We start from the raw sequence: 11,406 nt of genomic DNA, 5'->3' as shown, positions 1-11,406 counted from the left end.
AAAATAAAACTAAACCACAAAAACTCTAGAAGAACACATAGGAGAAAATCTCTGTGAATTGAGTTAGGCAAAGACTTTGTAGATATGGTACTAAAAACATGATCCATAAAATAAAAATTTGATGAATTAGATTTTATTAAAATTTAAAATGTCCATTCTTCAAAAGACACTATTAAGAAAATGAAAAGGAAGTCTACAGAATGAGAGGAAATATTTGAAAACTCCCATATCTCGTAAAATATTCATATCCTAAATATATTTTAAAAACTCACAAAAGAATAATAAACAAACAGAAAACCCAATTTTTAAAATGAGCAAAAGGTTTGAATACACACTTCACTAAAAAGGATATATAATGGCTAATAAACAGATATGAAAAGATACTCAATATCATTAATTGTTAAGGAAATGCAAATTAAAACAACAATGAGATATTACTACATGCCTTAGAATGTCTAAAATAGGAAAGATTGAACATGCCAAGTGTTGGCCAGGATGTGGAGAAATTGGAGTGCTCATACACTGCTATATGTAAAGTGGTACAACAACTTCTGAAATCAATTTAGCTGTTTCTTAAAAATTTAAACATATATCTATCATATAACCCAGACATTCTATTTTTAGGTTTTTACCCCCCAAAAATTGAAATTTATGTCCATTACAAAGACTTGCACATCAGTCCTCACAGAAGTTTTATTCATAATAGCCCTAAAATAGAAATAATCCAAATGTTCATCATCAAGACATTGGATAAAAAAATTGTGGTATATCCATATAAAGAAATACTCCTCAACAATAAAAAGGAATGAATTACTGATACAAACAACAACGTGAATGAATCTCAAGATAATTATGCTGAATGAACAAAGCCAGACAAAAAAAAAGAGTATGTACTGTATGTTTCCATTTATATAAAATGGTATGAAATGAAACCCGTCGTGACAGAAAGAAGATCAATGGTTGCCTGGGGATGGCAGCCTGGGGGTGGAGGGGGGCAGGATTAGGAAAAGGCATAAGGAAATTAATGGATAATGCATATGTTCATTATCTTGGTTGCAGTGATGATTTCACAGGTTTATACTGTCAAAATTTATCAAATTTTATACTTTAAATATGTGCAGTCTATTGCATGTCAATTATACTTCAATAAAGTTGTTTAATAAAAAGGCCTGTGTCCAAGTCATAGCTGTGTGATCTTGAATATATTTCTTGACTACTCTGTGCCTGAGTTCCCTCAGGAGGCAAATGAGGTGTAACACCTCACAAGGCTGTTGTATCAGGTAAGACATTGTGGCAGCAGCCCTTAGGAAAGAACTACATCAATGGCATGAAGAGCATCTTGTCTTCCCTGCAAAAGACTTAATTTTCCTATTAATCCCTCAGCAGAATGACGTTGTTCTCTCTAGGTCATGTCTTTTATGTTCAGAAATCAAAGGACATGATTTTTGAAGCTAAGGTGGTTAGATCTCTTAAATGCCTTTATAAAAAATAAAAGTCAGATGGGGAGAAATGAGAACACATGGGGAAATAAAAAGCACCTGCATCAAGGTCTGTAGCTTTGCTGAACACTTGTGGAAATTGCGCCTGCCCTACCATCAAGGGGCATAAGAAATTTAAGCCATCTGACCTATGTGTGCCCCTCACACATTCAGATGATAAAACATTATAAAAAGAAAATAAATTTTAAATAAATAAAGACCATATGATTTAGAGTCAGACCTCTGATCCTGACATTGTTCACTGGCTCTGTGACACCTTGGACAGCTCCCTCGATCTTGCTGAGCCTCGGTTTCCTCACTTGAAGAACGCTATCCCCTAGGATGTCTATGAGGAAGAAACTGAAAAAACATGTAAAGTACCTTGGACAGCACCTGGCACAGGGAAGGTGCTCAGTAAAAACACTAGATCGTGGTCAGGCTTGAACTCAAACCTGCCGGCCCCAGGTCAATGTTCTTTCTATTATCTTCTGTTGCTAGTTTACCTGGGTAGTTTGTGGCTTGGGGGCAATTAAGTACCAGGTGTCTTACTCTCCATCTGGAGCTCTTGCCACTATGCACAGTCATTTTTTTTAAGCCATCACTAATCAGAATCCATTTATTAACTAGGGGGGAAAATGGCACCTAGAGATGAAATTATACTGGTTGAGAGACCAGGAAAAATCCCTTTGGATCCTACTTCAGTGCTACTAATTACCAGTCCAGTCCCCAGTGTGACGCCTGTCTCTCCACTGGTGCATTCTCTTATTGCTGTTGTCCCTGAACCAGAACTCTTTCCAGAGCTTTCCACCAGCGTCAGTCACTGGACCAGGCAGGACGCTGCGTACGTAATTGTTGTGCTGATGGCCTTCAACCACAAGATGGCACACGACTCTCTTCTTTCAGAAGAGAAAAGCTAGTGAAGCAGGGAAGTTTCGAAGCTGGCATGTTTTGACCCAGAGTTATTAGAGGTGGAAAGGGGGAGCCAGAGGAGGGATAGGGAGTAACTGGGTAAGTAATTATGACTTGTAATGATGAACATGTTAATAATATTGATTTGATCATCACATACTGTACATGAATACTGATAGTCAACTCTGTACCCCATAAATACGTATAAATAAAAATAATTTTTTAAAAAAAGAAACGTGGCATGTTTCAAATTGGATGAAAATGTGCTTATTTTTTAAAGTTGCCTCCCTCACTCTTAAAATAGGGAGGATAAACCGAAGAGCATAAAAGTAGGTTGTTCTTTTTTTAAAAAAAAAGATGACCGGTAAGGGGATCTTAACCCTTGACTTGGTGTTGTCAGCACCACGCTCTCCCAAGTGAGCTAACCGGCCATCCCTATGTGGGATCTGAACTCGTGGCCTTGGTGTTGTCAGCACCACACTCTCCCGAGTGAGCCACAGGCCGGCCCCAAAAGTAGATTCTTCTAAGGATGACAGCTGGTGGGTGAAGGGGAGACTGGAGTAGTGAGATGCTGTAAAGTTGCTTGGAAGCTGTAGGACTTGCCTTCTTGGTGCTGCCCATGGTCTTGTTGCCTTCCTCTTTGCTCATATTTGTCAGAGCTCATAACTCCAAAAAGGGCTGCTCTTGAACCCATCAGCCAGATGTATGCTGTGCTGCCTTGTGGGGGCATCAGGGTGGACAGTGACACTGTGTGGAGGAGATGCACTCCTCCAGTGCCATGCGCATGGCAGTGGGCTGCCTCATGGAGCTGGCCTTCAAGGTGGCTGCAAGAGAACTCAAGAATGGATTTGCCATCATCTGGCCCCAAGACACCACACCAAGGAATCCACAGCCATGGAATTCTGCTTCTTTAACCCTGTAGACACCACAGCTAAAATCCTGCAGCAGAAGCTGAATGTGGGCAAGGTCTTCATTGTGGACTGGGACATTCACCATGGCAATGGCACCCAGTAAGTGTTCCACAGTGACCCTCCTGTGCTCTATATCTCCCTGCATCGCTATGACAATGGGAACTTCTTTCCAGGCTCCAGAGCTCCTGAAGAGGTTAGTGGAGGGCCAGGCATGGGGTACAATGTGAACATGGCATGGACAGGAGGTGTGGGCCCCCCCATCAGGGACATGGAGTACCTGACAGTCTTCAGGACAGTGGTGATGCCCATTGCCCCTGAGTTCTCACCTGACACGGTCCTACTCTCTGCCAGGTTTGATGCCACTGAAGGCATCTGTCTCCACTGGAGGGCTACTCCATCACTTTCAGATGTTTTGGCCACTTGACAAGGCAGCTGATGATACTGGCAGGAGGCTGGGTGGTGCTGGCCCCGGAGGGAAGCCACAACTTGACTGCCATCTGTGATGCCTCTGAGGCCTGTTTTGGCTCTGCTCAGTGCAGAGCTGAAGCCCTTGGATGAGGCAGTTTTGCAGCAAAAGACCAACATCAGTGCAGCAGCCATGCTAGGGAAAGTCATTGAGATCCAGAGCAAACACTGGAGCTGTGTGCAGAGGTTTGCTGCTGGTCTGAGCCATTCACTGTGGGAGACCCAAGTGGGTGAGACCAAGGATGCCAAGACTGTAAGCACCATGGCCTTGCTGTTGGTGAGGGCTGAGCAGGCCCAGGCTGCTGCAGTGCAAGAGCACAGCCCCAGGCTGGCAGAGGAGCCTGTGGAACGAGAGCCTGCCTGTGGCATCCTGGCCCCCTCCCTCTGGGCTTCATCATTATGATTTTGTTTATTCTTTCTATTAAAAACAAAAAGTCACACATTCAAAAAAAGGGCTGCTCTTGATTCAGGGTCTATCTGAGCTTTGACTAGATTTTTAAATTTCTGAATTCCTCTTATTCCCATAAAGATGTGAGTATATTTCTTATCTCTTTCCCCTTAACATTAAGGGCGTGTTTTTTACATTCCTGCCACGTTCTCCACTGGTGCATGTCCACTTTGGACATCATTTACTGTTGTTGTTATGCCAGTATCGGGAGATGGGAGTGGACTTTAATCCCCACCCCTCCTCAGGGCTGGGCTGAAGTAGTCCTGGCTCTCATCTGCTGATAGGGTGTTCATCTTCTTCCCAAGTCCTTCCTCCTCACTTAGAATCTAAACAGCTTATGAAAGGCAGATTGTGGAATTTAGAGATAGAAGACCTTAGAGGACCTTGTCACCTTGTGGATACAGGCACAGGCTCTGGAGCCAGGCTGATCTAGAATTCCAGTGCCAGTTCTACCACTAACCAGATATTTAGTCTTGAATGAACTATCTAAGCTCTCTAAGGACTCAGTTTCCACATTTATAAAATGAGGATAACAGAACCTCTTTCATAGGATTATTGCGAGAACTGGATACAATTCTATGTGCTCTATGAATGAGATGGATCATGAAAATGATCATGTGGCAAATCGAAGAGCTAAATATGCCAGCGAAATTCATGGCCCAAAGAGCTGGATAATTTTTGTTTTATATGTCTTTCCACTGATCCCCACAAGGCTGGAAATAACCTGAGGATAGGGGTCATATGTCTTACTTTTCTCTGTCTTCCTAGCATCCAGTTCAACACCTGCCTCATAGAGGCCCTCAGTTCAGTTTGTTAAATGATTGAGTGAATTGCTGCAGTCAACTCGACAGCAGCTCCAGGCTCCTGACTGAGACTGCGCGCTTCCCACCCCACTGCCTGCTACCTTTCTTGGTCAGCCTTAACTTCTCCGTGTTTACACTAGTCTTTCTTTGCAATCACTAGACAAAAGAACAATAACTCCTTGATTGGGCTCTGTATTTCAGTTCTGGAAAGGCAAAAGCACATTATTATTTATCATTAAGGTCAGGTGACCTATTTCTCCTGGTTAGTAAAATCCTGAGAATTAAAAATAAAAAGGAAATGATGATATATTGCTGGTGAAATTTCTTTAAATTAAATGTTTTTATGACCAATTTTCATCCTGAGAGTGACTGAGCTTTAGCATGTTGAATAGGGTAAGTATCTGGATGCTGAGTATGCCACACCTGGACCCAGGGGCAGAGAAAGGACTGTAGCAGGTGGAGCCAGCGCTCTTGCTTGCAGTGGCTTCAGATGCTCCAGCCAGGTGAGAATACAGTGTAACTGGGGTAATGAGAAGAAAGGCAGCACCATGAATAATGGAAGCCACTGGCACATCTTCCAAAGCTGTGTCTGGTTGCCAGTTTTTCAACCTTGGCCACTCCCTGCCAAAATAATAATAATAATAAATCTTTTAAAAATGTATCCCGAAAAGACCCAACTTCTTGTCCTTCTCTCTCTCCTCTGCTTTCTGAGTAAGCAATGGAGGCAAAACAAGGAATTCGGAAAAATCCATAAACTGCATATCACCCCCTCCTCGAATAATCTTAGTCCTGACCACAGAGCCTCTCAAGTGGAGGTGGAGTTGATAAGGATATAATTTTTTCCCAGAATCACAAAAAGCCAAACACTCCGGGTCCGTCCTACCAAACCACTCCCTTGTGACCACCAGAGGTCAGGCTGCAGTTAGGAATGGGCAATAGATCCCGAAAGTTGGCTCTGTCTATCCTAGTTCCTCCCAGGTCCTCGGGGCGTGCCTGGGAGCTCCTCCAGATTCCTCCGAGCTCGTCCAGCGGTGTCCTATGGGATTCCTTTCTCATTTGTAATAGACTTGGGACAGACACACCTGAAGCTGCCCAGAGTGAGGTCAGGTATCCGAGTGAATCATTCTCCATTTCCATGTCTTATGTCTGAGAACCACACATCTAGGAATCGTGGTGGGGGTGCTTATTAAAATGCAGATTTCTGCCCTGCTGGCACCCCTGAAGTGACACGGCTGCTCTCAGCCACCCAATCATAAATACCCAAGCTGGGATGAAGGAGGCTAAGGAGGGAGGAAAATTCTTACTGCCCCGCGCAGGAGGCAGGCCACTCCAGGCTGGCCCTGCTGTCTCCGGACGCCCTTCATGCTCCACGTTCCTTCTGATCATTTCTGGACACTGATTTCCGTAGTTTATTTCCTTTGATGTGCCTCTGTCGTCCTCATTGCTCAGAAAAAAGCCTTCTGGATTTAGAGGCAGTTCGGCTCTCTGCTCAGGGTAATCCTCGTTTGCGGTCCTTCCGTTTTGCTAAGACACTGTCCGCCACATGAACACCCTGAAGTACCAGCAGCTTTCAGGGAGGAGTTGGGAGTGAAATATGACATTAAACACGCACATCCATTGTAAGATGCAGCCTGCTTCCAGGATCAATAAAAAGTGCGTTTTAAAATTGTGGGAAGTCGACTCCCCTGAGCGCCTTGGTCTGAGCGTGCACGGCACGTGGCTCACGTCCCACCACCAGGCCGCCAGCGTGCCCCGCAGAGTGGACCCCGCGCCCACCCTCCCAGCCAGTAGGGCCTGTCCACGCCGCTTGCCCCGAGCCCTCCCGACCGCCAGCCCTGGACCGACACACGCCCAGATGTGTTGACCTGCGGCCGCTGCCCGCAGACCTTCCCGTTGGAGGCCATCAGTGCCTTCCCGGACCACAGGAAGCTGCGCTGTCAGGTCTTCAGAGGGCTCAGAACGCGAGGACCTGGAGGCCTGGAGCTGCCTCTGCTGTAGCGGGCAGTTCACTGCTGCACCGTGCCCAGTGGGACCACGAACTGTCCACTCACCAGACGGAATCAGAGGCCCCAGAGGCCCGGCTGCTGGGCCTGGCCGCGGTGGCCGTAGCCGTGTCAGCAGTGGTGGGGCCAGCAGCCGAGGCTAAGGGCCCCGGCATGAGCAGCCTCACCCGGCGGATCCCCACCTGCCCTGTGTGCAAGAAGATCCTCAGCTTCTTCAGGAACCTCAAGGTGCACATGCGCTCCCACACCGGCCAGCGGCCCTACGCCTGTGCCCAGGATCCCTATGCCCGTGCCCAAAGCAGCAAGCTCAATCGCCACAAGACCCACAGGCAGCTGCTCTCCCAGAGCCCCTGCATGGCTAACACCAGCCAGGAACAGGCCTCCGCGGCCTCTCCAGAGCCAGCTGCCCATGATGCTGCCCCCTCGAGCACCCTCCAGTGCAGGGGCGGAGAGGGGGCTGGAGCTGCCCATAGGGCAGGTGTCCAGGAACCTGGGGCTCCTGGCAGTGGGGCTCAGGCGGGCCCCAGTGGGGAGAGTGGGGTAGCTGTCACCAAGGAACTGAGAACTGACCCTGCAAAGAACCAGAAGAAGTTGCCCAAGAAGATGCCTAAGTCAGTGAGTGGGCAAGAGACATGGGCCTGGCAGCAGCTGTGAGTTCTGCAGGAAGTATTTTGCCAACAGTAACCTAACAGTGCACCAGTGCTCGCACACTGGCCAGCAGCCCTATACCTGTGAGCTCTGCTCCTGTGCCCACACCCAGAGCAGCAAGCTCAACCACCACCACTGCATGCGTGGCCTAGGGCCTGGCAGCACCCGCTTCAAGTGCCCCCACTGCTGTGTGCCCTTCGGTCTATGGCCATGCTGGATAAACACCTGCAGCAGAAGCACCCTGAGGCGGGCGTGGAGGCCTGAACACGGGAGTGCCCTCCCTGCTGTCTCCAGTACTACTATCAACACATTATGACCTCCTTGTCATTCCCTTCTGCAAATAAACTGTCCTTCCCTCTATTTACTAAATAAATAAATAAATAAAATTATGGAAAGTTTTCTCTCTTATAATCTCACGCCACTGTATTAATTCAACTCAAATTCATTGAGTGCCTGCTGTGCTAAGAACCTGTTCCAGGTGCTGGGGTGGATAAGGTCCTCAACTTCACAGTACCTACATGGTGGTGTAGCAGGCAGGCAGTCAGAGAATAATAAACAAATGAAGTAGTGAATCAGTGAGGTGGAGATTGTGACCAGTGCTGTTAGTGAATACACAGGGCTGTGTGGCAGACACAATGGAGAGGCCAATTTTGGAATGCGTGATCAGGGAAGAACTTTCTGAGGAGGGGTTGTGGAGCTAAGATCAGAATGAAGAGGAGCAGGGGAAGAACACGCCAGGTAGAGAAGACTTGCATGTGGCTTCCACCAGACCCACCTGTCACCTTGGCACATGGCTACAGAACTTCCACTCATAGCTTAACATTTATTGGGCACCCTTTCTATGCTAGGCATTGTGCTAGTTCTGCAGGATGAAGGCATGAACAAGGGAGACATGGTTTCTACCCTCATATTGGATCAGGGTGTCCTTGACGGGGAGGGTTTTGTGACTACAAATACCAAAATCCATGGGAAAATCAGTTATGGTGGTCCCCCAGCTAAATACAGCATCTGGTGGCTCGGATTTTTCAAAATCCAGCCAACACCCTCCACACATCTTTGGGGAAAAAAGTTCTCTTAACTTTCTAGCATTCCCCTCATACTATCCCAGTGTTCTGTGCTATGGGTGAGAAAAGAAACCGGATTTCAAAGCAGAGATCCTATCTTCTGTAACTGAGTTCAGCCTGTTTGGATTCCTTCATTTTTGGTGCCCTCTCTTGGTGCTGAGCAAAGCGCATAAGCCTGGCCTGCCCCTGATGACCTCCACTGCACACTTTCCAGACCTTGGAGGCTGTGGGAGAGAGAGAAATACCTGTCTTTGAACCTCTTATTTGCCTTCCAGAGGCTGTCGCTGAAGACAAATGATGGGAACAAGAAATGGCAACCATGTATAGGAGAGCTTTGCTCCTGCTTCTCCTGTAGCAGGAATGCATAACTGACAGATGCTGTCAATGTCCTCTCAGACCTCCGGGTTTCAGAAAGTTCCCTCCGCATCTGAAATTCTAATGAAGGAGGAAGAAGAGAAAGAGCTCTGATAGAGGGAGGGCTGTCTGGGGGCCATGGGCAGGGCTGGTCTGGAACTGGCATAGCAGGTTTCCAAGAGTAGTAGAAGAGTGAATGGGTGCACCTGAATCCTGGGCCTCGGCCCCAGAGGTGTGATCCGTAGATGTGGGGTGATGCCTGGAAATAAATCTATACATTAAGAAAGCTCCTTTGGGGATTCTGGTAATCATTTAAGTTTGTGAAACCCTGCGCTAGGGTCTAGACTTGCGAGCAATCTCCTAGTTAGCCTCTCTCTCCTCCTGTTCCAACTCCAGGATTCCCCGCCCTCCATGTCTCCAGCCCCACCCTCTGAAACCAGGCCCCACTTTTGGCCTTTAGCCCCTAGAGGCCTATGGCTGAAACCAGAGTCAGCCCATCCCCAGTGCCAGGTGCTGCAACCGACATGGGCCCTCTCAACGAGGGCTTCAGGTCACCAGACACCCATCTGCTGGCTGTTCTCACCAAGGCAACAGGAGCCAGCTCACTCTCATGTGCATCAAACCCACACTTCTCAGTGTGCAGGGAGGAAGGAGATCCGCCTCACCTTCTGGTGTCTTCACTGCAGACAACCTCCATATGGCTCCCCAAAGTCCTTTCCATTAACATCCCACCTTCCAGAGTAGCCTGTGTGCGTTGTCAGGAAGAGACCATGCCCACATGAACAGCAGCTTCCTTCTTTCATTCCACCCCCGGGCTGGGTGCCTGCATATTCTGTTCATTCAAAACAAATTTAACAGCCTACCTTCAAAACACAGATGATGGACACCACACCCACTTGCTTCCATTGGCTGGTCCTTTTCTCTTTATGGCTTCCAGCAATTCAGGGTTATTGACAGGGTTCTATGCTATGACTGAAATAATTTTTATCTTCTTAAAAAGAATTTTAAAATTTTTATCAAAGTAATACACCTACAAGATTTAAAAATCAAATGTACTACAAAGCCTTTAACAAAAAATAGCAGTTTCCTTTCCCTTCCCTCCCCAAATGCTAACACTTTCAACTGTTGACATGATTTTAGAAGAAAAGTATTTACCTCCACATTTCTAAGTAATATTCTTATATTTGTATACTGCTTTTTCATGTGTTTTAATTTGGAACACTATCAACTTCTTATTATGGAATATGAGAATACAGTACTATTACACATATTCATTCTCTATCACCATTCCACATTGTATTTCCTTCCCCTCCCAGTACTTATGCTATATTTTTTGTTAAATGGATATGGTAATAGTGTTTACATTATGATTGTGTGAGCATTCTTTGCTGAGCCATGTAGTGTACTATGATCATATATTTTTCTTCAACATTTTGTTCTCAAAGTTAATAACTTCCTTTTTGTTTGCTCAGTTATTCTGTGCATGTATCATCAAATTCCCTCCCATTCTTCACAGAACTATAAACCTCTCTCTTTCCTTTACTAAAAAAATCTATGGTTGGTTTTAGGCTGTTTTCTTTATCCCTAGCGTTTGAAAATTTTATGGTGACATGTCCTGGATTGGTTTTTATTCCTCATTTTCTGGGCATTCCTTGCATTTTTTCCCCAGTCTTTCAGTTTTAAGAAATTTTTCTAAAGATTTTTTTCTCCATTTTATCTTTGTAGATAAGCTGTGTCTCTCTGTGTGTGTACCTGTTATGTTAACAGCAACCATTGGGTGTTGGGAATGTCTCATTCCCTCATTCTTTCTGTTGCCCATATCTTTGTCTTTTTGTTCTGCTTTCAGAGAGATTTCCTTTATCTTTTAACTCTTCCATTGGAACATTCATTTGGCCATCATATTTTGAAGAGCTCTTATAATTCTCTATCTATATAGCAGTCTTCTTCAATTTTCTGAGAGCAAGATTTTTTATCTCTCTGACAATATTAATTATAAATTGTTTTTTCCAAAAGTTTTTTACTCCCTGCATTATCTGTTTTTTTTTCCTGAGAAAAATATGAAGTTATTAAAAAAAATAAATAGGTAAGGTCCTTTTCCTCCTTTTGTCTTAAATCACTCCACTCTTCAGAGTTATCCATAGTTTAGTTTGTTAGATGTCCTTCAAGGTCATTTTTCATGTGCTTACATTTAAACACACATGTATAATTATGTACCTTATCTTCTTTTTATACTACACTAGTGTGCTGCATCTTGTCTTTTTGTACTTAACGTATGCTGAAGATATTTTAATGTCTGTCCATCTAAACACTTTATTTTTAACTG

The 11,406-nt window shown here is 45.4% G+C and overlaps 1 pseudogene; it reads left to right on the top strand.

Annotated features, from left to right (window-relative positions):
- Window positions 1-3,896: 3,896 nt before the first annotated feature.
- LOC134372756 (zinc finger protein 296-like) lies at window positions 3,897-7,929 on the top strand (annotated as a pseudogene).
- The last annotated feature ends 3,477 nt before the right edge of the window (window positions 7,930-11,406 follow it).

Source organism: Cynocephalus volans, chromosome 3 (assembly GCF_027409185.1).
Source record: "Cynocephalus volans isolate mCynVol1 chromosome 3, mCynVol1.pri, whole genome shotgun sequence".
Taxonomy (NCBI): Eukaryota; Metazoa; Chordata; class Mammalia; order Dermoptera; family Cynocephalidae; genus Cynocephalus; species Cynocephalus volans.
This window is presented reverse-complemented; position numbering and strand designations above follow the sequence as displayed.